The following is a 24,314-nucleotide window of genomic DNA, read 5'->3' on the forward strand; positions in this document are numbered from 1 at the left end:
AGGTCCCCTCACATTGTACTTCATTGAAAGGGTGGACAAGCACCTGCTACCTAGATCTGGAAGGAGCAGAAGGATGAGATTCGATTATGTTCTTTAAAGGTTTCCAGTGATCTGCTTCGCTTGTGGTGCAACTGATTGGCATAACGGTCCTGTTATAATGAAATTATTACTCACTAATAAAAACCCAAGGGCTCATTTCTTATTAGTGATAAGCTTCACCGATCAATGGGAACACGTACCTTCAGTGAATGGTACTGTTCTTTTACACGTTCTAAAAGCATCTTTTTCACTTCAGCTACAGAAAGTGGTGAACCTTGTGTTTCTGATGGAGTTAAAGGAGAAAACACCAAATATTCCCCAATTCAGATAATTTTGGGTTGCCGTGACTCTTTAAAAAATGATGTTGCACCTGCATAGATGGATATACCTAACATACCAACAATGATGGACAGGAAAGGACCCTCTGGTCCATTCAGCCTGTCCCACACAACTTGTGCGTCACAATATAAAGACTGCACCCCACCGTGTGAGGAAACGTGTAATCTCCTGGGACAGGCGAAAAAACGGATAAAAACCCAGGCCAGAACACCTGGAAAATTCCTCTCCGACCTCTTTAGGTGATTGAAAACTAGTCCAGGAGACCACTCTGGCCCTGATTAATGTCACACAGTAACTACCTTTTGTGCAAGGTGATCTTCGCCCCAGTCAGAAACAGGTCCAGCTCTCGCTTAAAGATATTAAGTGAATGTGCGTTCACCACACGAGCCAAAATATAGCCCTCTGCTCCTGTGTGCCACCATTTTGAATATGTTGGAATCTATTTTCAGTGTTAATAGAAAATGGTGGGTAGTCTGTTACCTTCAGTCGGATTCACAATAATAACAGTGAATTTTTTTTTAATGTTTGTGATTTTATTAAACTTTCAATTATTAAAAAATCTGATTCCTGGAGTTCTAACCTGGGCGGCAATGAGAATGACTGGCGATAAATCCATTTTTCCCGATTATCCAGTGGTACAGGAATTCTGTGAAGTTTTCTTAAATGAAGATTAGAAATCAAGAAAATATGGCAAGTGGTACGACAGATGATTTTTTGATGAACGTTCAAATCTCTGTCTCTGCACTTCTCTCGCCTCCATTTAAGACCCGTCTTAAAACCCACCTCTTTGACCAAGTTTTTTGGTCACGTGTCCTAAAGTCTCCTTCTTTGGCTCAGTGTCAATTTTTGTCTGATTACGCTTCTATGGGACATTTTACTATCTTAAAGGCGCTATATAAATGCAAATTGTTTTTAAAAAGGGAAGTTTTTTTGTTACTGGGATCTAAGTCGTTAAAACTCTAGATTTGAATGGTGCTACAGGCAAACTCGGACTCCAAACAGAACATTCTGGTGTTTTAAATCTTGGCACATGGCGTGTTCCAGGAAGTGAGATTAAGCAATGGAAACCCAAATCCACAAGCAGAGGAATGCTGCCAGTGGGTTATCTTTGTTAACATTGTGCTTTTTATCATCACTTCCAGCAAGCAGCCCTGTGTTCTCAGAAGATAATCTGGCAGAGGTTCATAGTATTGAAAACAATGAGAGATTTCACTGGAAATTAGATCCTGTTTAACTCTTTCAAGTCAGACCTCGCCTTTCAGTAAAAGATACATTCACCAGGGGGGTTACAATGACCTGCTCTTGGATTAGGGAGGGACAATCAGTAGGGTTCTCTCTCCTGTACAGAGGCCGCTATTAGACATGAATGGGCCTGATAGGCCTCAGCCATGATGTCTTCCACTGTTGGATAGACTGCCGACACTTTCTGCCAAGCTTCGCACATCACTAATGGCCAGTTGGGTAAGGTAAGGTGTCTTGTGGAAGTGTATCCATGTGAGGGAGACAACACCTTTAGAAGAGGAGAGGAGGGGAGGGTGGAAATCGGATCAGAAGGAAATGAAAATAAAAGCTACGTTCACATAGATTCAGATCAAGCAATGATTGCCCACAGAATATGTCTACAATGCCTGGATTCTAAAGTTAGACATTAGGCCAGATTTTGCTGGAGCGGGACATCTCGCAGCGTGCCTTGTTAGTTAGACTTAACTTTCTGTGGCGAGTTTAATGGACAAATGCAGCAACTTCATGAAAATCACCGGGAGGTTAAGAGCGAGATGCCGTTTTCACGAGACTAACGGCAGAGCGGCGCAAATCGGCCAGAAATTTGTGGCGGTTTGCAATTCACGGGGTACCTCTCCCTCGCTACAAGTTGCTGACAGATTTGCGCATTAATAACGGTGCGTGCCGTTCAGACGCCATTATTTTTTCAGCAAAACCTGGCCCAATATTTTGATCAGAGCTCAGTTATGTTGAAGGTATGCGTTCAGTATGTGCAAACACCAATGATGAGTTGCCCCAGTTACACTGAGACTTGGCGCTGATAACCTGGGTTCAGGATTTGGAAATATCCCCCTACTTGATCGCAATGGAGACACAACTCTACGTAAAAGGTGCTCTTACTTTACTTCAGTGGCATTGATTCCCGAGGTACGGGTCTCATTGCAGTATGACTCTGAAAGAAAGAACATGCCTTTATATATCGCCTTTCACAACCTCAGGACATCCCAAAGCGCTTCACAGCCAATGAAGTATAGTCACTATTGTAATGTAGGGAAATGGCAACCAGCCTGCATACAGCAAGGCCCCACAAACAGCATTGAGATAAGTGACTAGATAACCTGTTTTTAGTGATGTAGGTTGGAATAAATGTTAACCATTTACCCCTGCTCTTCTTCATGAGGTCTTTTACGTCCGCCTCAGAAGACAGGCGGGACCTCAGTTTATCATCTCATCCGAAAGACGGCATTCTCTCATTACTGCACTAAAGTGTCAGCCCAGACTCTATGCTCAAGTGTCTGGAGTGGGGCTTGAACCCACAAACTCAGGTAAGAGTGCTACCTCTGAGCCAAGGCTGACACCTTGAAGGCAACAGGTGATTGAGAGACAGCAGCATGTGCGTAGATATCCTCGACAACTTTTCAGATTATGTGGCAATTCAGATGAATGCAGCTCCCACTTAGCTCTTTTGACATGAGGCCTTGGAGGTGTTTAATTGGGATTTCAGCTGTTTATCACTATTTGTTTGCTTTTTGAAAAAAGAAACATGTGCTATTCCCTTCATGAGGTGCAGGGTACCAGATGTGGCCTGTCGTGTAACACAGTCATTGCTGAGCCCTTGGGGCCTGTCAGTATATTAACTGTGAATGCAACCACATGCAGAATGTGTAAAATACTTTGTACCAACATGTAAAATAAAAGTTTAAACATGTAGGCCTCAATTTTTCTCTGCTCCCTCTATATAGAAGCCAATAATCGGTGTAAATTTTTGTGCGAGTTGGCCTGAATGAAGCCAGTGGCCATTTTGTCAATTTTCCCTCCCGGGGGGTGGGGAAGCCATTCTGATTTGCTGCTCCTGGGAAGAATGGATGTAAGCATTTGTGCTTGTGCTTCTAATTCTTCTGAACCATCCGAGAAGCTCCCCGTAATGCACCTCTTCCCCACCCCCCCCCCGCCTTTTGGATTCCCAGTCCACGCAGATCTAAAGATACAGCCTGGTGACCTTTACCCCTTTCTTTGATTGGCTGAGCCTAATTGAACTTGACCTTCCGGTGGCTGCTATTGATTGGGCAAATGGATTGCCCATTGGCACTCGAGGCTTGGATTAGAGTTGGTTCTCTGTGGAACAAACTGTGGTAAAATTTGTGCTTTACATTCTAGACCAGAAACATTCGGGCTTTGAGACTAAAGAGTTTGGATGTTGGAGCAACTTTAGGCTTTGATATCATTTGCCTTTGAGTGCTGCAGCTGGTGGTTTGGGCAGCACCACTGTCTGGTCATTTTAACCCCCACTGGCACTGATGCAGAAAGAGCAGTCCCACCCTGATTTACATTAGACTAGTACAGAATACCGATTTCAAATCGTCTGTGTATCCACTGTACATTATGTCAGCACACAGAGATTCAGCAGGTCAGTTAGTTGAATATCTTTCCGCACCTGACTCGCAGCACTCAGTGTGTGAACTGCATCAGGGCAGCTCCTATTTTAAACCCATAGGACCTGGTGGGGAGGCGGAGGTGGGATACAGAGTCTCAGTTTGGTACCCTGACCCTAACTAGTGCAGCCTTGAGTGATTTGAGAATATAAATATGGTTACTTAGCACCCGAGGGGTAACCCCTGTCACTGGTCTTGTTTATTTATGTCAATACTTGTGAAACAGCACAAAGTGCTTATGCAAAGTCATCTGGAGTTTCAGAGGTGTCTGTAATCGGAGGCCGTTTGATCATTTCCCTACATTACAACAGTGACTGCACTTCAAAAGTACTTCATTGGCTGTAAAACGCTTTGGGACATCCTGAGGTCATGAACAGTGCTATATAAATGTAAGTCTGTCTTTCTTTCATTTGTTAATTGCTAGGAAGAACAGGGGCACCGTTTGTAGATTGTTCATTTTATCTACACCCTGCTCCACAATTGAAAGCGGTTACTGATTACACAGAGATGGGAATCTAGCAGCCCATGTGGCTATGAAAGAATGAGTTTTTGTAGGAAGAGTTATGCTGGGCTGTGGGTGGGGGAAGTAGTGAGTGGGGTATCTCAGGGCTCAGCACCTGGATTAGTACTGTTTTCCAGTTTACATGAATGACCTGGACTCAGAAGCTCGATGCAAATTGGTGAAGTTTGCAGACGATGCAAAACTAGGAGGGGCAGTGGAATCAGAAGAGTCAGCTCAGGAACTACGCAATGAGTTGGACAATAAGTATGTGGCCAGAACAATGGGAGATAAAATTTAATGTCAAAGTGTGAAGTGTTACACATAGGAAGGAAAAATAGACGACTCACATACTCCATGAATGGTGTTAAACTAGCTTAGGGTGCAGCTGAATGAGACTTGGGGGGGTCTCAGTAGATATTGATGCTAAACATGTCCAGCCAATACGGGAAGCAGCAATCAAAAAAACCAATAGGATATTGAGTTACACAGCCAAAACAATAGAATATAAGCCAGAGGAGGTATTGATCGAACTCTTTAGGGCTCTAAGTCAGACCGCACCTTGAATTCTGCATCGAGTGCTGGTCACGTTCAGTGCAGTGTAGAGAAGAGCCAAAGGCTGATTCCCACTGGGGGGAGGCTGAGCTATGAGGAAAGGCTGGAAAATATAACGCTTTTCAGCCTGGAAAGGAGGCATCTCGGAGATGAACATATAGAGGTATTTAAAGGGTATGGAAAAAGTTGACCCCAAATTAAACCGCCAGAGTAGAACTAAGGAACTCTTAGTGATAATGTGAAATTCTTCTTGACACAAAAGGTGATCAACGTATGGAATATATTTCCAAATAGAGTAATAGAGGCAAAAATCCTGAAATTATTTAAGAAACAATTGGATGCTACCATGGGGGGATGATAGGATCTTTCTGGATGGATGAATTAAGATGGGCCAAATGGCCACCATCATCTGTAATTATTTTGTAACATCACCCAGATAGCTCGTGAAAATGAAAGGTTGATTCATGGATACATTTGTGCCCCCTCCCCTCCATTCCTCTTCCACCAACATCACTGAAACAGATTATCTGGTCATTTACACATTGCTGTTTGTGGGACCTTGCTGTGTACAAATTGGCTGCTGCGTTTCCTACATTACAACAGTGACTGCACTTCAAAAAGTACTTCAATGGCTGTAAAGTGCTTTGGAACGTCCTGGGGTTGTGAAAGGTGCTATATAAATGCAAGTCCTTTCTTTTTGCACTCAGTTGCAAAATGATGAGGTTCTAAGCTGTACGAAACACATAAACTCCAAGTTTGTTCATTAAGGTAATTCTGCAGTCTGACAACTCTCAGAGCGTAGGTCAAAAATAGGATGACATTTATAGCCTTGATTCTCTCAGCCCATGCTCACTGTGAGTGCGGCTTCCCACTGGGATCGGAAAGTCAGCCCTCTCGTTCTGCACTGGGTTAGTAGGGTGGAAGGGAGAACTGCAATCGGACCAAGTATCCTTGGGCAAAGGAAAGGAAGGGAAGGGAAGGTGAGTTTGGGTGTTTGCTCGTGATTGCTGTCCCGTGTCCCTTTTGCTGAAAGGCTGCGTGCCCTGTACACTGGATGTGGCACTGCAGGGCCGCCGTCATCCACGGAGCTGCCCCCAGTACACGTCATCACAGCCGGGTCAGGATGGCAATCAAAGTTTAAAATGTACATTTTTCAAGTCGTCCTTTTTTCATTGATTGATATTTGTATGTCATTCACTGCAATTAATAAGACTTTGCATTTTTAATATTATTTATTTTTACTGCTGTGTTAGTAAAAATTTGTCAGCTGTAAAGTCAGTCCACTTGCACATCCACAAGTTTCACTCAATGATGCCATTTGACCCCAGCACGCTGTACTCCACTCTTTCCATCCACACAACCCACATTTATATAGTGCCTTTAATGTAGTAAAACGTCCCAAGGCGCATCACAGGAGCGTTATCAGACAAGAATTTGACACCCAGCCACATAAAGAGAAATTAGGACAGGTTACCAAAAGCTTGGTCAAAGAGGTAGGTTTGAAGGAACAACTTAAAGGAGGAGAGAGAGGCGGAGAGGTTTAGGGAGGGAATTCCAGAGCTTAGGGCCGACGCAGCTGAAGGCACGGCAGCCAATGGTGGAACGATGAAAACAGGGGATGTGCAGGAGGCCGGAATTGGAGGAACGCAGAGATCTCGGAGGGTTGTAGGGCTGGAGGAGGTTGCAGAGATAGGGAGAGGCGAGGCCATGGAGGGATTTGAACACAAGGACGAGAATTTTCAAATCGAGGCATTGCCGGACCAGGAGCCAATGTAGCTCAGTGAGCACAAGGGTGATGGGTGAACGGGACTTGGTGCGAGTTAGGATATGGGCAGCAGAGTTTTAGACACTTCCCTGGATGCTTCGTCCTGCAGGATTTCTTGCCTCCACTTCCACTTAATTCATGGTGCCGACTGCTCTGTGCCTTCAAGATTTTCCTTCTTTCCTCCTCTCCTCTCTTGAAGGCACTGATTCTTGCCCATGGGAGCAGTGCCAGCTTGCTCATGGTAGACCAGCTGACCTCTGCAAACCCAGCCCTTGTACCCGACCTTCATGTATGAGCCTGGACTTTGAGGCCGATTCCAATCATGTCCACGCCTAACACACCCGCACATGCATTTGCAGTGGCAGTGGCAGTTGGGGCTGGGGGTCGGTGTCACTGGATAGCAACCCAGAGTGGGAAACATAGCTAATTTTCTACACCTATCCCATGTAAGGAAGCTAACTCTCGCGGAAAAAATGCGGGACTTTCCTGGTCTGTGTGCCTCAGTACCGCACCAAGTAGCAGGCAGTACATCCAGCGAGTCCTCCTCAAGAAGACCCTGGGGGGAGGGAAGGGGGGGGGGGTTTGAATAAAACTTTCTCCATCACTGACTGAAAACCCTGAAAATTTACGAGAAGCTTTAAGCGCTGAGTGAGGTGGACAGGCCAGGAGCACTTTCATGTGATCCAAAGCAGGTCTCCAGGCAGTTTCCCATTAATATTTCAAATAACTTACTTAACTCCCGCCACCTGATCTTTAACTTTTAAAGAGTGACACAAGTTCTGGTATTTAACATTTCAAAATTTTAATGCCAATGTTCCTTGCAGGCCCGTTCATTTAAGAGAGATACTTAACCTGTTTCAAAATGGCCTAAGTGCTGGTGATTAACTTTTCAAAATCTGGCCCCAGGCTTAGCCGTGATGTGTAACCGTGCAGAAGCTAAAGCTGTACAAACCTCTGGACTCAAAGGTCCTTTTAACCCGTTCATTATTGGACTTAAATAAAGGCCCTGAAACTCCATGAGCTGTGATCCCAGTGGTTGTGTGGCATATACAGGCTTGGGATACTGCGAGGCCCATATAGGCAGCCAGACAAGTGGTGATGTTCCCACTTGTGGGGGAATCCAAACTAACGGCCGTAAATGTAAGATAGTCACTAATAAATCCAATAAAGAATTCAGGAGAAACTTCTTTACCCAGAGAGTGGTTAGAATGTGGAACTCGCTACCACAGGGAGTAGTTGAGGCGGCTAGCTTAAATGCCTTTAAGTGGAACCTAGATAAGTACATGAGGGAGAAAGGAATAGAAGGTCATGCAGATAGGATTAGATGAAGTAGGGTGGGAGGAGATTCGTGCGGGGCATATACACTGACATAGACCAGCCTGTTTCTGTGCTGTAAATTCTTTGTAATTCTGTCATGTCAGGGTGGAGGAGTACCATCTGTTCAGGAGAAGCTCACGCTGGAGGAGTTAAGGGACGATACCTTTGGGTATAGGGGAGTCATGTTTCCATACAGACCTGCAGGTATCGGGAGATTAGCCCACGGGACAAGGCCCAGCTTGCTCACTGATACACCAGGGCCTTTGGTATTCTTAGCAGCCACCGGATTGAAGTTGAGGAGACATCTGCTCTCATGGCTTCACCTTGTTTTCATGCACTTGATACACAAGAAAATAAAAACAACTTGACGCAGATAGATGGAGTCTGACTCGTTCCAGCTCTGAGCTGAAGACGATCTCCTTTGAGTTCACAACCGAAGCCCACAGCTGCATTCTCATTGAGCCTGTACCTTCTATTAACTTAGAAATGCAATACTCTCTCCTGGGTAAGGGGCTGGGAAAATCTTGAGACTTAAAATCTTTTCCAAAACATGGTTAGAATAAAAACAGTGTTGGAACTCTATTACCTTGGACCCAGGGCTGGGACCCCAAAATGGTGAGGTCTGTTTGGCATAGATTTTCTTTTCTACAGAATAGTTGATCCTATTAAAGTATGACATAATAACAGTTAGTTAAGTTGTTTGGTATTTCGGTTAATGAGAACTGCATTTCATGAACTCTGCCTCGGTTGCTGACAGGACGTTTACTGAAGCACATTTGCATGGAGCAAAATAAAAGGCACTTTACTATGTCTACCCCCTGCTTTACTTGAAGTAGGAATATTTAGATATTTGCAAGTCGCGTGATTTGTGGAGATTTTGAATGTCCATGTTTCACATGGGAAATCCAAAGGTGGTTTTCTGATCTGCTTAAATATCCCACGTGAAGTATGGGCTTTTGAAAAAACATCCACAAATCATGTTGAGTTCTGGTAACACTCGATACTGCCACTGGGTGTGAAAAGTGAAAACTTGTTCCATTCCCCAGCACCGACATCCCTGATCTCAATAAGCACAAAAACTCACCAAACAAAATAATACTTCCACAGCAAGCTTCTCTTACTGAAATACTTAGCCATCTTAGGCACTTTAGCACGACTGAATAACGTAGCGTTTGTTTCTATCAGGGCCTGGAATTATCTGAGTTGATCCTTCTAACTAGTAAGAATGTTTTTCCTAGATGCATATCAAGACACTGGTTATTGAAGTAACCCAAACCTTAGGCTCTCCTTGACTATTTCCACATAGGAAAAATCAACTTACGCTGCTGTCTAAAATAACATGTTTGCACCCACACGACGTACAATGTGTAGGGCAAACCCCCCCAATCCCACCACCATAACTTCGATCCAGTAACCAGGGTTTTCCGCCTCACTTCCGGCAAAGTTGCGGTGGCGGCATGGGAGCCCCTCCGAGATAATTCCCGGATATTCCCAGCTTTCTCCACATTCAATTCCTAAACCTGGTCACTCAGCGAAAGACAAAAACTACCAACAACAGCGAATTCTGTAAATGCACAGCAAGGTCGGTCAGTATTTGGGAGAGAAAGACAGGTTCATGTTTTGGCTGCAACCCTTCATCAGAGCTCATTAGCAAGCTGATAATTCAGGTTGCCATCTCAGGTTAGACGAATTCCTGGAGGTTTCATCACATGACCTCCCGCCCAGTCAAACGGACCTTTTTTTTAATCCCATTTCCAGTATTTTTATAACGAACAAAGAGAAGTGTTCAAAGAAAATAAACAAAAAATACACAGTTTTCTTTAATGCCCCTATGATTTTTTTTTTCAAAAAATATACTTTATTCATAAAATTTGCAGCAATACACACAATACAGTTGTCATATCACATTCCAAACGTACACAATACAGATTATACAATTTGCAGGTTACATCAAGTACAGTTCAATGAAACACATTGGACATAATTACAGTTCATGACACTCTAGGGTGCCTCATTGCAATACACTCAATACACATTTTTGATAACAGGTACGTTACAGATTCTTTACAGGTTCATTACAGATTCATTACAGGTACATTACATCAATTAAAATTTTACATTCTGCCCGAGGGGGTTTTTCCCTGATTGCAGCCCCTCGGTATACAATGGCGGGAAGGCTCTAAACGGTTGCCTTTCCCCACAGCGCCTTTGCGGCGGCCGCACCCATCCTCAGTGCGTCCCTCAGCACGTAGTCCTGGATCTTGGAATGTGCCAGTCTGCAACACTCGGTCGAGGACAGCTCCTTGTGCTGGAAGACCAGCAAGTTTCGGGCAGACCAAAGGGCGTCTTTCACCGAGTTGATGGTCTTCCAGCCGCAGCTGATATCCGTCTCAGTGTGCGTCCCCGGGAACAGCCCGTAGAGCACAGAATCCTGTGTTACGGAACTGCTCGGGACAAACCTGGACAGATACCACTGCATCTCTCTCCAGACCTTCTTTGCAAAGGCACATTCCAGAAGGAGATGGGTGACGGTCTCGTCTCCACCGCAGCCTCCTCGGGGACAGTGTGCGGTGGTGCTGAGAGTCCGGGAGTACATGAAGGATCTGACTGGAAGGGCCCTTCTCACCACCAGCCAAGCTAGGTCTTGGTGCTTGTTTGAAAGCTCTGGCGATGAGGCGTTCTGCCAAATGACATTGACAGTCTGCTCGGGGAACCAACCGACAGGATCCACCATCTCCTTTTCCCTCAGGGTCTCGAGGACGTTACGTGCGGACCACTTGCTGATCGCCTTGTGGTCAAAGATGTTTTTCTGCACAAACTTTTCCACGAAGGACAGGTGGGGCGGAACGGTCCAACTGAATGGAGCGTTCCGTGGCAGCGTGGCCAGGCCCATCCTTCTCAACACCGGGGATAGGTAGAACCTCAGCACGTAGTGACACTTTGTGTTTGCGTACCGAGGGTCTATGCACAGCTTGATGCAGCCGCACACAAAGGTGGCCATTAGGATGAGGGCCACGTTGGGCACGCCTTTCCCCCCTTTCTCTGGAGATTTGTACATCGTGACCCTGCGGACACGGTCCATTTTTGATCTCCAGACAAAGCGGAAGATGGCTCGGGTGACTGTCGCGGCGCAGGGGCGAGGTATGGGCCAGACCTGCGCCACGTACAGCAACACCATGACCACCTCGCACCTGATGACCAGGCTCTTGCCCACGATCGAGAGGGATCATCGATCCCACAGTCCCAGTTTCTGCTTAACCTTGGAAATACGCTCCTCCCAGTTTTTGGTGCACGCCCCGGCCCCCCCGAACCAGATCCCCAGCACCTTCAGGTAATCCGACCTGACGGTGAAGGGGACAAAGGATTGGTCGGTCCAGTTCCCAAAGAACATGGCCTCGCTCTTGCTACGATTTACCCTGGCCCCCGAGGCCAGTTCGAACTGGTCGCAGATGCTCATCAATCTGCAGACCGAGAGCTGATCCGAGCAAAAGACGGCGACGTCATCCATGTACAGGGAGGCCTTGACCTGAGTACCTCCGCTGCCTGGGATCGTCACCCCTCTTATGCCCGCATCCCTCCTGATGGACTCGGCAAAGGGTTCGATGCAACACACGAACAAGACGGAGGAGAGAGGACAGCCCTGCCTGACTCCAGATTTGATCGGAAAGCTTTCTGATTCCCACCCGTTGATTGAAACTGCGCTACTGATGTTTGTGTAGAGCAGTTGGATCCAATTGCGGATTCCCTCCCCAAACCCCATTTTGGAGAGCACGTCCATCATGTACGTGTGGGATATTCTGTCAAAGGCCTTCTCCTGGTCCAGGCTGATCAGGCAGGTGTTCACCCCCCTGTCCTGTACGTAGGCAATCGTATCCCTGAGAAGCGCCAGGCTATCAGAGATCTTCCTGCCGGGTACGGCGCAGGTCTGATCGGGGTGGATCACCACCTCCAGGGCTGACTTGACCCGATTGGCGATGACCTTGGACAGAATTTTGTAGTCCACGTTAAGTAGTGAGATGGGTCGCCAATTTTTGATTTCTTCCCTCTCCCCCTTCCGCTTGTAGATGAGGGTGATGATGCCTTTCCTCATGGAGTCTGACATGCTGCCTGCCAGGAGCATACCCCCGTACACTTCCAGCAGGTCTGGGCCTATCCAGTCCCACAGAGCCGAGTACAACTCCACCGGTAAGCCGTCGCTTCCGGGAGTCCTGCTCTTCTCGAAGGAACGGACGGCCTTTGTCAGTTCGTCCAGAGTTAGCGGGTGATCCAGACTCTCCCGCTTGCCGTCGTCTAGAACCTCCGTGATAGACGACAAGAAGGACTGGGAGGCCGCGCTGTCTGTGGGCTTCACGTCGTACAGTCCGGCATAAAAGGATTTGCAGATCCTCAGTATGTCGGGCTGTGAGGACGTGACCGAGCCGTCCTCTTCCTTCAGGCTGCTGATCACAGAGCTCTCTCTGTGTTACATGCCCCTATGATTTTTCTTCTGGGTTTCTCACAACATTGTCTAGGAGATTAATCTTGGAGTCTCCATGACTCCTGGCAACACTACTGATAAATCCCATTTGGATTTGATGGTTGAACAATGTTTTACTCCATCCTGCTCTGTGCCCTGTGTGCTTTTAAACAATATGCGTTCTTGTAACTACAGCCAAGCTAACACTGTGTAGATAGGGAGGAGCAGAGAGTACAGCAGGTTATGTCAATAACCTCTATTCTCATGGAATTTTATTAGAACCTGACACTCCCTCACAACCAACAGGTGCCTTTTCCCATGTCCTCACATTCAGTGAGACAAGTTGTTATCGCCAGCCTTGTCAAATTAACTTTTCAGACAGAGTAGTTTGCTTTAGGCCCTGTACAAATAATGGCTTACTGGAGCCAAATAGTCACCTTCTGCTGGGTCAAATGGTCAATTATTCCTCCCAGAAGAAAAATACATCACACTGAAACTGCTGATGCTATCAGTAGATGGCTCAGGGCCGGCTGTTCTAGTCACTGGCTGGTGCTTTTGTTTTGCACATTGAAGGGTTTGCCCGACACATTGTTATATTGTGTGGGTACAAACATTATTTTATACAGCAGCGTAAGTTGATTTTTCCTATGTGGAAATAGTCACGGAGAGCCTAAGGTTTGGGTTACTTCAATAACCAGTGCCTTGATGTGCATCTAGGAAAAACATTCTTACAAGTTAGTTGTCCTTTATATTTACAACCCATTCTCCTATAATGCCTCTCAAACGTTTTTCTTGGTCCCTCCAGTTTTCTCCCCTCCTTTCCTGAAGGTGCCGACTCCTGTTGGGATACAGCCGGTAATCCTGTAATACCTCGCCCTATTGACCATTCTTTATCTGCAATACTAGACGGTAACTGTCAGCTGGCTATTTGATCTTGCTGGTGAGGTGGGGGGTGGCAGGAGGGGGGGAGGAAGGGGCATCACAACCAAGGCCGAACCTGACCTTACCCTATGTGCCCAGGTGTGCATTTCAGCACAAAACCCCTGGATAGTGATCAGAAGTGGGAATCTTGGTTGATTTTTTTTTTTGTTGACACGGGGTTCAATTTTAGCGTTCCCTGGCTGAAATCAGCTAACTCAGCACAGACCTGGGACCTTCATGGTGGTCTTTAACAAATATATGCATCAGGGACCGGGCTTAGCTTCTGGTACAGTACTGAAGCCTTATATTTCAAGGGTGTATCAAGGTGTATGTAGACGCTAACTTCCATGTTGTAACAGCCACACTTGTTAACATGGCCCTGCTCCATTTGCATTGTATCCCAACAACTTGTATTTGTGTAACTTCTTTAACATAGAAAAGAATCCCAAGGTGCTTCACAGAGGCGTAATCAGACAAAAATGGAATTTCAGCCAGAGGAGGAGATTTTAGGAGGGGTGACCAAAGGCTTGGTCAAGGAGGGGGTGAGGGGTTTAAAGGAGGGTCTAGGGAATGAATTTCCAGAGCATGTGGCCTGGATGACTGAAAACAACAAACGGGTGAAGGGAGGGAGGACTTCACAAGAGGCCAGATTCCAATGAAGAGAGAGTTTGGGTTCGGTTGTAGATCTGGGAGAGATTAAGGAGCTAGGGAGGGGTGAGATAATGAGGGGACTTAAATGCAAGGATGAGCATTTCAAATTGGATGCAGTGGGAAAATAGAGACAATGTAAGTTACCGAGGATATGGCTGATAGGTGAGCAAGATTGAAGCAAATGTATGTTTGTGACTAAAGCAAATATGTGTTTCTGCCTGTATCTGTGAATCACTTTTATCCTTATTGTGCATGGGTATTAAATCTAAATTAAATGGGACAAATGTTCCTGAACCTGAGGCTATTGAATCATTTGAGTGCAGCATATGATATAAAGTAGGAATATCAGGTACACTTGTAAAGCAGCCTGCCTGATTTTCCATCCATTTAAATTAATGGAAGGAATATCTGATGGGCTCTTTTCGGGGCAGTCCTCTCCCTGCCCCGATTCCCAGCCTTCTTCATCACAGGCCTCCTCCATTCCCGATTGCCGAATGGAGCTTCCTCACCAGTGCCGGCCTCCTCTCCATCCCGAGGACTGTCCCCAAGTTTAACAAATTGGATAGCCAGGTGGTGAAGGATACAATACTAGAGCCTGATCTTCAGTTGCTTCCAAGCCTTTATTCACAGAGCTCCACATCACCTACTCCAAACCCTAGATAAGCTCTCATATAAATGGATACAAGAGAGTCTCCAACTGATAGGCACCGCCTGAATACAATTAACACCAAGGGCCTCCTGCCCGCCGGCCAGGCTGTCCATTTGGCCGGCTGCCAGGCGGGAGACAGAGCTACACAATTCAAATGAGGCCCAGGTGTTAAGATCGGCAGGACCTCCGCATCCCCAGCCTTGCCAGGTTCCTCGGCCGTTTTCCGCCTCACCCGCACCCTCTCCGCCCCCCCCCCCCCCCCCCCCCATAAAGATCAGGGCCGATATGTTTTAAACAGTGAGTGAAAAAATTGATTTAGTGACCCCCCCCCCCCAAGAAAAAATTGCCAAGAAACACTGTCTAGTATACTGAAGTTAAATTTACATTCATTTCTCCTTTGTAAAGTGCCATGGGACATTCACTACACGAAAGGTGCTATATAGATGTTGTTGTACTGTTTGAGCGTGGCAGTTATTTAAAAAAATTGGAAAGGTTTAAAGAAACAAAACAGTAGGTGTTCAAGTAGCCAGCCGGGAATAAGACTGGCATTGTGAATCGACAACCCGTTATAGAAACCATCTGATTTTCATCTCTATTGAAGATCTACCCTTGTGTCACTAGAAATCATTACTGACTGGCAGCAACTGACTGTGCCTGGGACTGGTCTGTAGAACTGAGGATATCCAAACTGACTGAAGGACAGATGATGGATGTGTGCACTGGAGTCTGTTCCTGGTCACTGGAGTGGGTATACTTGCTGATCTGAGGGGGAAAGGCATGAGGTTGACCTCTAATGGTCTAGTATGACTCGTGTCTGGAAAAGTAATGTCCACTTGACAATCCCTTTTGGAGGTTGTGAATGCACTGGTTTTGTACCAGTGGAAGCCAGGGCCCAGATAACCCAACTCTCAACTCTGAAATGTAAGGCATATGTTCAGCGGTTGGTGATTATTCTGTAACATGCCCAGGTCACTTTTGCTTGAATGACCAGTCGTACGTTTACAACCAAGAATAAGTTTACAGCCCCCAGTTACAGATCTGTCAGCATTTTTGGATGAATCTCTTATTACTCCCCTTACCCCATTCAGCGGCCATTTGTCACATATGAGTCTGAACGGTGAGTGCTGATGGGCCATGCACTCATCACTGCCGCCACAGCTGAGTGCAAGCTTGTTTTCACCTAACATTCACACGTACGTACGTCCAGTAACGGGGATTGGTTAGTGATTAGAAGCAATAAACCAGGGCATTTTTCTTCCTCTTTAGTCTGGGGCTACTGATGTCAGTTGAAGACTCGTCATTACTGAATGAGATGGCCTTTGGCTGATCTTATATTGGTTTAATGATGTACTGGTGCCCATTGTTTTACTGGGTCTTCCCAGCAGGTAGTTGGCTTTAATGAATCCAGCCAGTTTAATTAGAGATCCGCAGTTTAATTAGATCATGGCTGATCTGTACCTCAACTCCATTTACCCACCTTTGATCCATCTCCCTTACATATTAAAAATCTGTCGATCTCAGTCAATTTCAATTGACCCCCAGCATACACTACCTTTTGGGGGAGAGAATTCCACATTTCCAATACCCTTTGTGTGAAGAAGTGCTTCCTGATTTCATTCCTGAACGGCCTAGCTCTAATTTTAAGATCTTGCCCCTTTGTTCTGGAATCGCTCACCAGAGGAAATACCTTCTCTCTATCCAGCCTATCGAATCCTTTTATCATTTTAAACACATCAATTAGATCACCCCTCAATCTTCTAAACTCAAGGGCGTACAAACCAAGTTTATGCAACCCGTCATTGTAATTTAACCCTTTAAACCCCGGTAACATTCTGGTGAACCTGCGCTGTATCAAAATATCCTCCTTGAGCTGTGGTGCCCAGAATTGAACGCAATGCTCCAGATAGGGTCTGAGCAAGGCTCTGCACCAGCCTTTGAATTACTTGTCCAGTAAGATAACCACCACACTACCGTCACCTCATGATTTCAGATCCGTAGAGTGTACCCCAGAACTCTGAGATTATAACTCAGCGACCATCAAAGTGACACAACCTGCAGTCCGCTTTTTGAACCATAAGTTAAGAGTAGACTTAAACCTTGGTTCTGATTTTTTTTCTCCCCAGCTTTTAATTACATTCTGAGACCTTTCATTAACATCCCTCTGGTAAATTTCTTCTATAATTCATCTTCTTGAACTCGGAGAAGTTTTTTTAAAAAAAAGCACTAATATGCAACTAAGCTGCTGAGACGATGCCAACAGGAACTGAATTTACGTAAAACCAGTATTCAGAAGCAGTGACTCAGAAAAGCTGCAGGAACAGATTGTGTAACATTAAACCACAATGGATTTGTGCACAACCAAAGACACACAATCTGGGATGAGAAACATGGCAAAACTGGTTTCCACATATTTCAAATTCCAGTTCTGGTAGTGGGATTGATCTTAAAGGGGCACATTCTTCACGGAAAAATGATTAGGAAGCTTTTCTGTTTGAACCAGGGAGCCGTGCGCCATCTTGTCACGTTGATGTCACACCACAAGTGGTGCATTTCTACAGTATTTGTGTCATTGTGTTCGTAAACAAACGAAAACAATAAGGTTAGCCTGAAAAGTTCTATTCTGAAGGCACTGCCTTTAAAAAGGCAATAGGATAAATGTTGTGAAGTCCCTGGGATGAAAAACCAGACGCTGGACTTGGTGCCCCTAAGTCCTACCACACCTGATTTTACGAGGTTTGGTGGACCGCACTACCGGCACTCATGGGCCACCTTACAGCAGCTCCACATCTCAGGCCGAACATTAGGGGTTCCAGTGAGGCTCTGCCCACAGCTCAGTCCTTGTCAGTAAAAAGTGGCTGTATAGATGTCCCAGGAAGCTGGTCTGATGAAGCAGGCCCCTTGAAGCAAGAAGATAAGTTTGTCGTTTTTTTGTTGTGTGTGTGGTTTCATTTTTAGTTGCTACATTTGCTCCATGCATTAGTTGGTTTTGTTGGTAAGGTCTGAATTTTTGCTCTTTTTGGTCTCTTTCCCTGCAAGTACTTTTCTGCATTACCGTTGGCTTTGAAGTAGTGCCTTACAAAGAGGAGAGGATGGGTGTTATTTTAGGGGTTCCAAATGTGTTCCACTGTTGACATGAGGAAGAGGAGTTTATGAGGGACAAATAAATCCGGCTGTCAAGGGCCCCTGAGGCGTCAGGCCACACCCATCACTAATACGCTAGGGCCTCTACTTGGATGTGTTAGAGGAGTCCCGTCCTTGTCGCTCTCCCATTGCAATTCATGCAGCCATTGATTTGTGCTAGCTGATTCATATTGATCGCCACACAACAACTGGGACCGGGCATGGCTCTTCCCATAGAAATGAAGGTTACCACAGCATGAAGCTTCTATGCCACCTCAGGAAGCATCTGCTACATCGGACAGTCTGCAGTGCATACGTAGAAAGAAAGAACAACTTGTATTTATACATCAGGGTCCCACAAACAGCAATGAGGTGATGACAAGAAAATATGTTTTTTTTTAAGTGATGTTGGTTGAGGGATAAATGTTGGCCAGGACACCAGGGAGAACTCCCCTGCTCGTTTTCGAATAGTGCCATGAGATCTTTTACATCCACCTGAGGGGGCAGACGAGACAGCAGATTAATGCCTCATCTGAAAGGTGGCACCTCCGACAGTGCAGCACTCCCTGGATATCAGTCTAAATTATGTTCTCAAGCCTCTGGAGTAGGACTTGAACCCACGACCTTCTGACTCAGAGACGAGAGTGCTACCAATTGAGCCAAGGCTGACACATGTGTTGGGAAATGCTTGCTGTAGAAAGGAAGCATCAGCTAGCCAGAATCGACATGGTACCCATGTGGGCATCAGGGCTTTTCATATCAACCACATAGCATTCACAAAGAGAAAGGGTTTGCACTTAATTAGTGTGTAGGTGATATGCGACCACAGAAACATCATTGTTTACGTCAGTGGCTGTTATACGAGAAGCATACAACATACCACAGTGTGCAGCCTGTCGATCCTGGCTAGCTGATACTTCCTTTCTACAGCAAGCAGTTCCCACATTATTTGAAGGAGAAGACGCACTTGGTGGATGGTTCTTAGGAGAACAGGGCTATCCTCTGCATCCAAGACTACTGACTTCACTGGGACAGTCACCAACAATACCTTGAATACATCAACATCTGTTTAAAGTTCCTTGGCTGCAAACCTCTACCTTCGGGAAAGGTGTTGTATGAAGCTCAGGCACAATGAAAGGATGTGTAAAAAGGATAAAGGGGTTGGGCACAATCTTCACATTGTACCTCCTAGAGGGTGCAAGAGTTCCCAGCTTAGCTTTGTGCAATGCTTGATGGGCCTCTCATGAAATGTTTGATAAAATGAGAAGCCCACTCATCTTTGTCTTGCTTCTGATAGTAGCACACTTCTTCCTCATTTGCAGCCAAGAACAAGGGAGATAGGTGACTGCATGGACTCAGGCAGTGACCTCCCTCCATAAAGTTGCCACCTATATTCTTATTAGATGGTGGCCTTCAGCCCTAGATAGGACCACCCTCCATTGGCGCTCCTGCTGTAGTGGGACTTCTGACTCTTTGGATAAAAGGGAGCAGTGTTTCCATTGTGAATAATTAGTTCACTTTTCTACCACCACTACAGCTTCCCCCTTACGATGAGCTGCAGCTCTTTAAGTGCTGCTCCTGCACTAGATTTTGCAATGCATAGCCAAGTAAGCTGTCTGCCAAGTTCCTTGGGCAAGCTTTTCCTTTACTCGCAACCTATTGAAAACAAGGATAGGGTTTATATCAAAAAAATTGATGCGGCCCGCTCTCTGTGTTACAGGCGCTGATGTGCCCACAGTCTCTGCCAACACAATCCCATTTTTGCCCGGGATGCAAAATAAGGCTTAGAGCTCAAGGAATATTAGGTTTATGATGTGCTATCTCTGGTGCGACTCCGACAGTGAGTTGCAGAAGAAGTTACCATTGATTGTAAAGTCTAACATAAAAGAACTCTGCAGCAAGAATAGGTGGGTCTGAGAACTGAGCACGTGCTTTCAGTATTAGCTTGGGAGAAGGGGGGAATCAGGGTGCTATATTTCCTGATCTGCCTTAAAAATAGCACACAGAGGAATGTACTGCGAGTGTATTACATCATCATATCTCAATTTTGCCTGGTGGAAAATATGCCCTTAATGTGCAAGCTCTTTTGGAGTTGGAAAAATAAGATCATGTGAAAATAACTTTGGAAATGCCCGTAAGTGTGTTTTGAAAAAAAGCCAGAAGAGGTAACGTGTTAAATTTAGATGCATCGAGTTGACTCATCCTCCCCCCGCCCCCCCAACACCAACAAAATTATATAACTGCAAAATATGTTGCATCTATCAGTGTGTATAACTCTCCACTCCTTCCCCCTCCTCCCAACAGTGTTGACCACAGATATGGCAAACAGTCCCTGCCACATTTTACTGTTTTGGGGAATTGTGCTGTCCCACAGCTGCAAAGTGAACTGAAGCTGTTTGTAGAATTGTTCAGTGAGTCAAAAGTGCCAGATGCGTCCTGAAAGGACTATATTTGGTTTCAGGCTGTGCAGCTCACAGTGGAGACGAGTAAGGAGGAGACACATTTATAATTAGAAACCAGAGGCTTCATGATAAAACACACAGGTTTTCGACCTATGCATCTGTATGCATTGTCACTCAGTAAAAGCTTTTCATTTAGCTTTCAATTATCAGCTACCTTTGCAAAGGAGAAAGTTATGGTAAATTCAAAGTGATGGCAAGTATCTTGGATCAACATTATCATCCTGTGGCAGCTACTATGAAAAGAAAGACTTGCATTTATATAGCGCCTTTCACGATCTCAGGACGTTCCAAAGCATTTTACAGCCAATGAAGTACTTTTAGAGTGTAGTCATTGTTGTAATGTAGGAAACGCGGCAGCCAATTTTGTACATAACAAGGTCCCACAAACAGAAATTCGATAAATGACCAGATCATCTGTTTTAATGATATTGGCTGAGGGATAAATATTGGCCAAGACTCCGGGGAGAACTTCCCTGCTCTTCTTCAAAATAGTGCCATGGGATCTTTTATGTCCACCTGAGAGGCCAGACAAACGTCTCATCAAAGCTTTAAGTGTAACCGAATAGTAATTTACTCAGATACAATGGGTCCAATTTGCCAGTTTTTCTACCCAGATAAAGTTTGACCATTCAGCTGTATAATATTATCCGCTTGATCAGATGTAATATCATTTGACCTGAACCTTGATTTTCCCTCCATCCCGTGAGCTTCACATCTACCAAAAAGTTTATCAGATTTTATTTACATATGTTCTGCACAAGCCCCATATCAGGTACGTAGAAACTACAACACGGAAACAGGCTGTTTGGCCCAATCAGCCCGTGTCGTTGTTTACTCTCCACACGAGCAGTGACCTTAATTCCTTTTCAGGATTTTTTGACGTTTTTCTCCACAGGGGGCATTTGCGAAGATGAAAAGATACCGTCGTTTTAAGTGTTGGGTTTTAGAACAAAGTGGATTTGCACAGGTTTAATTAGGAAGGCCACAGGCTGCAGGCATTTGCAGAATGTGTATTAAAGCCAAACATTGCTACTGTTGCCCAGGGTGATCAGAAACAATAGGGGAATCATTATCACATCCCAGGAGCTCCCAACAAACATTCACAACTGGGGGTGGCTGGGGTGGAATGGAATGCCCCTTCCCTTCCTGTTGAGCATTGGTTTTCCAGTTCAGTTTTAATACACATTCTGCAAATTCCTTGCAGTCTGCAGCCTACCCAATTAAACCTGTGCAAATCCACTTTGTCTGAAAACCCAACACTTGAAACAACAACAGCTTGCATCTATATAGAGCCTTTAAAGTAGTAAAACGTCCCAAGGTGCTTCACAGTAGTGACTATCAGACAAAATTTGACACCGAGCCACAAGTAAAAGTAACCAAATTTTCCCCCCAAATTCTCTCTGTAGAAAAACAGTCAACAAAATCCTGAACAGTTCATGTGTGAGCCCTACAGCTTGCTTGTAAATGGGTAAAAATCACCATTCATGTGGCCTATCCAGGGTTTTCACCAAAATTATGGTTGGCGAACCCTATTGAAATTCTCCCCCAGTGTGTTCTAACTGTTTCTCCAGCATTTCTGACTTTCTGAGTCTATCCCAACGAAGGTCCTCACAGCTTTCCCTTTGGGTCCTCATTCACCTCTTTTCTGTCCCCACAGGAAATTGGAACTTGGTTCCTGACCCCAGCGCTTGAGATGACACTGCCAAGAAAGGCAGAAGCAAACCATCTAGCAAGATACCTTGATTGGAATGCCACCTCCCCACTTGAACATGCCATTGTGGGCTTTATAGTGTGGAATTTGTATTGATGATCATGTTGTAAGCTGATTGTGATGAGTAAGAAGCGATTAACATTACAGAATCATAGAGCACAGAAGGAGGCCATTCGGCCCATCGTGCCTGTGAAAGAGCTATCCAATTAGTCCCACACCCCCGCTCTTTCCCCATAGCCCCCTTTGTCTGCTCTTTGCTCCCCCTCTCACTCTGCAAATTCACTGTCCCACACAAGCAGGGTGATTATATACTTATTCACACATTTAAATACGCTCTAAATGCTTGGTATTATTACTGCATTTTTTGTCTGCTTGCCTGATAAAAATGTTCCCAGATTCACTGGTTTCCCTGGAGCAGCTGACAGTGGGATTGACTAATAAGAACAGTCAAGGATGAGAAATGGCCATTTGACCAATCCATCTCGTACCCTAACTCTCCCAGCTTAGCACCCAGCTGTGTTTTGTATGTCCTTATATTTTTAAATCTCTACTAGGGTAGATGTAGAGAAGATGTTTCCACTTCTTGGGGTGTTCAAAACTAGGGGTCATAAATATAAGATATTCACTAATAAATCCAATAAGGAATTCAGGAGAACCTTCTTTACCCAGAGAGAGGTTAGAATATGGAACTTGCTACCACATGGAATAGTTGAGGCGACTAGCATAGATGAATTTAAGGGGAAGCTAGATAAACACATAAGAGAGAAAGGAATAGAAGGATATGCTGATAGGCTGAGATGATGTATGGTTGGAGGAAGCTCGTGAGGAGCATAAGCACCATCATAGACTAGTTGGGCCGAATGGCCTTTTCCTGTGCTGTAAATTCTATGCAATACTACCTTGTTGGACAGATTATTCCAAACTTTTTCTTGTTATTTTATCACCCTTTGTGTTAAAACTGGTTTAAACTTACTACTCACTCGCTTAAATTTACGTGCCCTTGTTCTACTGACCTGACTTGTTTGATGTAAATCTCCATACCATTTAATAAACCTCACTGAGGTTTTCCTCTTAATGTTCTTCTCTCTCGATTGCAGAGCATGAGTTTTGTAATTCTCTCATAGCTCACCTCCTTTATACTTGTGATCATTTTTGCTGCTCTTTTCTGTTCTCTCCCCAACACATGTCCACCCTCAATGTAGCTGTAATGTTAGGCTGACATCCTGTAGTTTCATTGTACAGCACCTTAACACAGTGGTGTCCAAGCTTTTGTAAACTTGAGCTCATCCAAAACTCTGATGCCCATATCCTAACTCGCACCAAGTCCCGTTCACCCATCACCCCTGTGCTCACTGACCTACATTGGCTCCCGGTCTGGTAATGCCTCGAATTTAAAATTCTCATCCTTGTCTTCAAATCCCTCCATGGTCTCGCTCCACCCCGTCTCTGTAACCTCCTCCAATCCTACAACCCTCCGAGATCTCTGCTATCCTCTAATTCTGGCCTCTTGCGCATCCCTGCTTTCCTTCGATCCACCATTGGCGGCTGTGCCTTCAGCTGCCTAGGCCTTAAGCTCCCTAAGCCTCTGCACCTCTTTCTCCTCCTTTAAGTTGCTCCTTAAAACTTACCTCTTTGACCAAGCTTTTGGTCACCTGTCCTAATATCTCGTCATGTGGCTCGGTGTCAAATTTGTCTGATAATGCTCTCATGAAGCACCTTGGGATGTTTCACTACATTAAAGATGCTTTATAAATGCAAGTTGTTGTCTTGTAGGCTGCATAGGTACAGATCTTAGCGTCCAGGAAGGGCTAAATTTCCTTCCCTCCCTTCGTGCCAGCATAGCTTGTGCAGTGTTGCATGGGTCTGACGTGACGTTGGCTGAACCCATCTTATTTAAATATGTTGGGCAAGAGCTGTGCTGTTGAAAGTACCATGGGGGGAATTTTAACCCATATGACGGGCGGCTTAGTGGTGGGTGGGTAGGTTAAAATTTCAAAAATGGGAAATCCGACCCCGCCTTCAACATGCCCACTTCCAGTTTTAATGGAGGCGGGTTTGGCTGCAGCCGAGTAACCCGCTCTCGAGAGGCGGGTCTATCGTTATAATATGTTAATGAGGTTGCTCTCATGAGATTTTGGCAGCGATATGAAATTAACGCCTCCAGCACGGGTTTCCCA

General features: G+C 45.3%; 1 long non-coding RNA gene across 1 annotated transcript; it reads left to right on the top strand.

The window, feature by feature from the left end:
- Nucleotides 1-2,801: 2,801 nt before the first annotated feature.
- On the top strand, nt 2,802-23,212 carry LOC137342355 (uncharacterized). Its single transcript, XR_010967231.1, has 3 exons — nt 2,802-2,924; nt 4,294-4,420; nt 22,084-23,212. It is a non-coding gene; the product is annotated as an uncharacterized lncRNA (long non-coding RNA).
- Nucleotides 23,213-24,314: the final 1,102 nt, after the last annotated feature.

The sequence above is a fragment of the Heptranchias perlo genome, chromosome 25, assembly GCF_035084215.1.
Source record: "Heptranchias perlo isolate sHepPer1 chromosome 25, sHepPer1.hap1, whole genome shotgun sequence".
NCBI lineage: Eukaryota > Metazoa > Chordata > Chondrichthyes > Hexanchiformes > Hexanchidae > Heptranchias > Heptranchias perlo.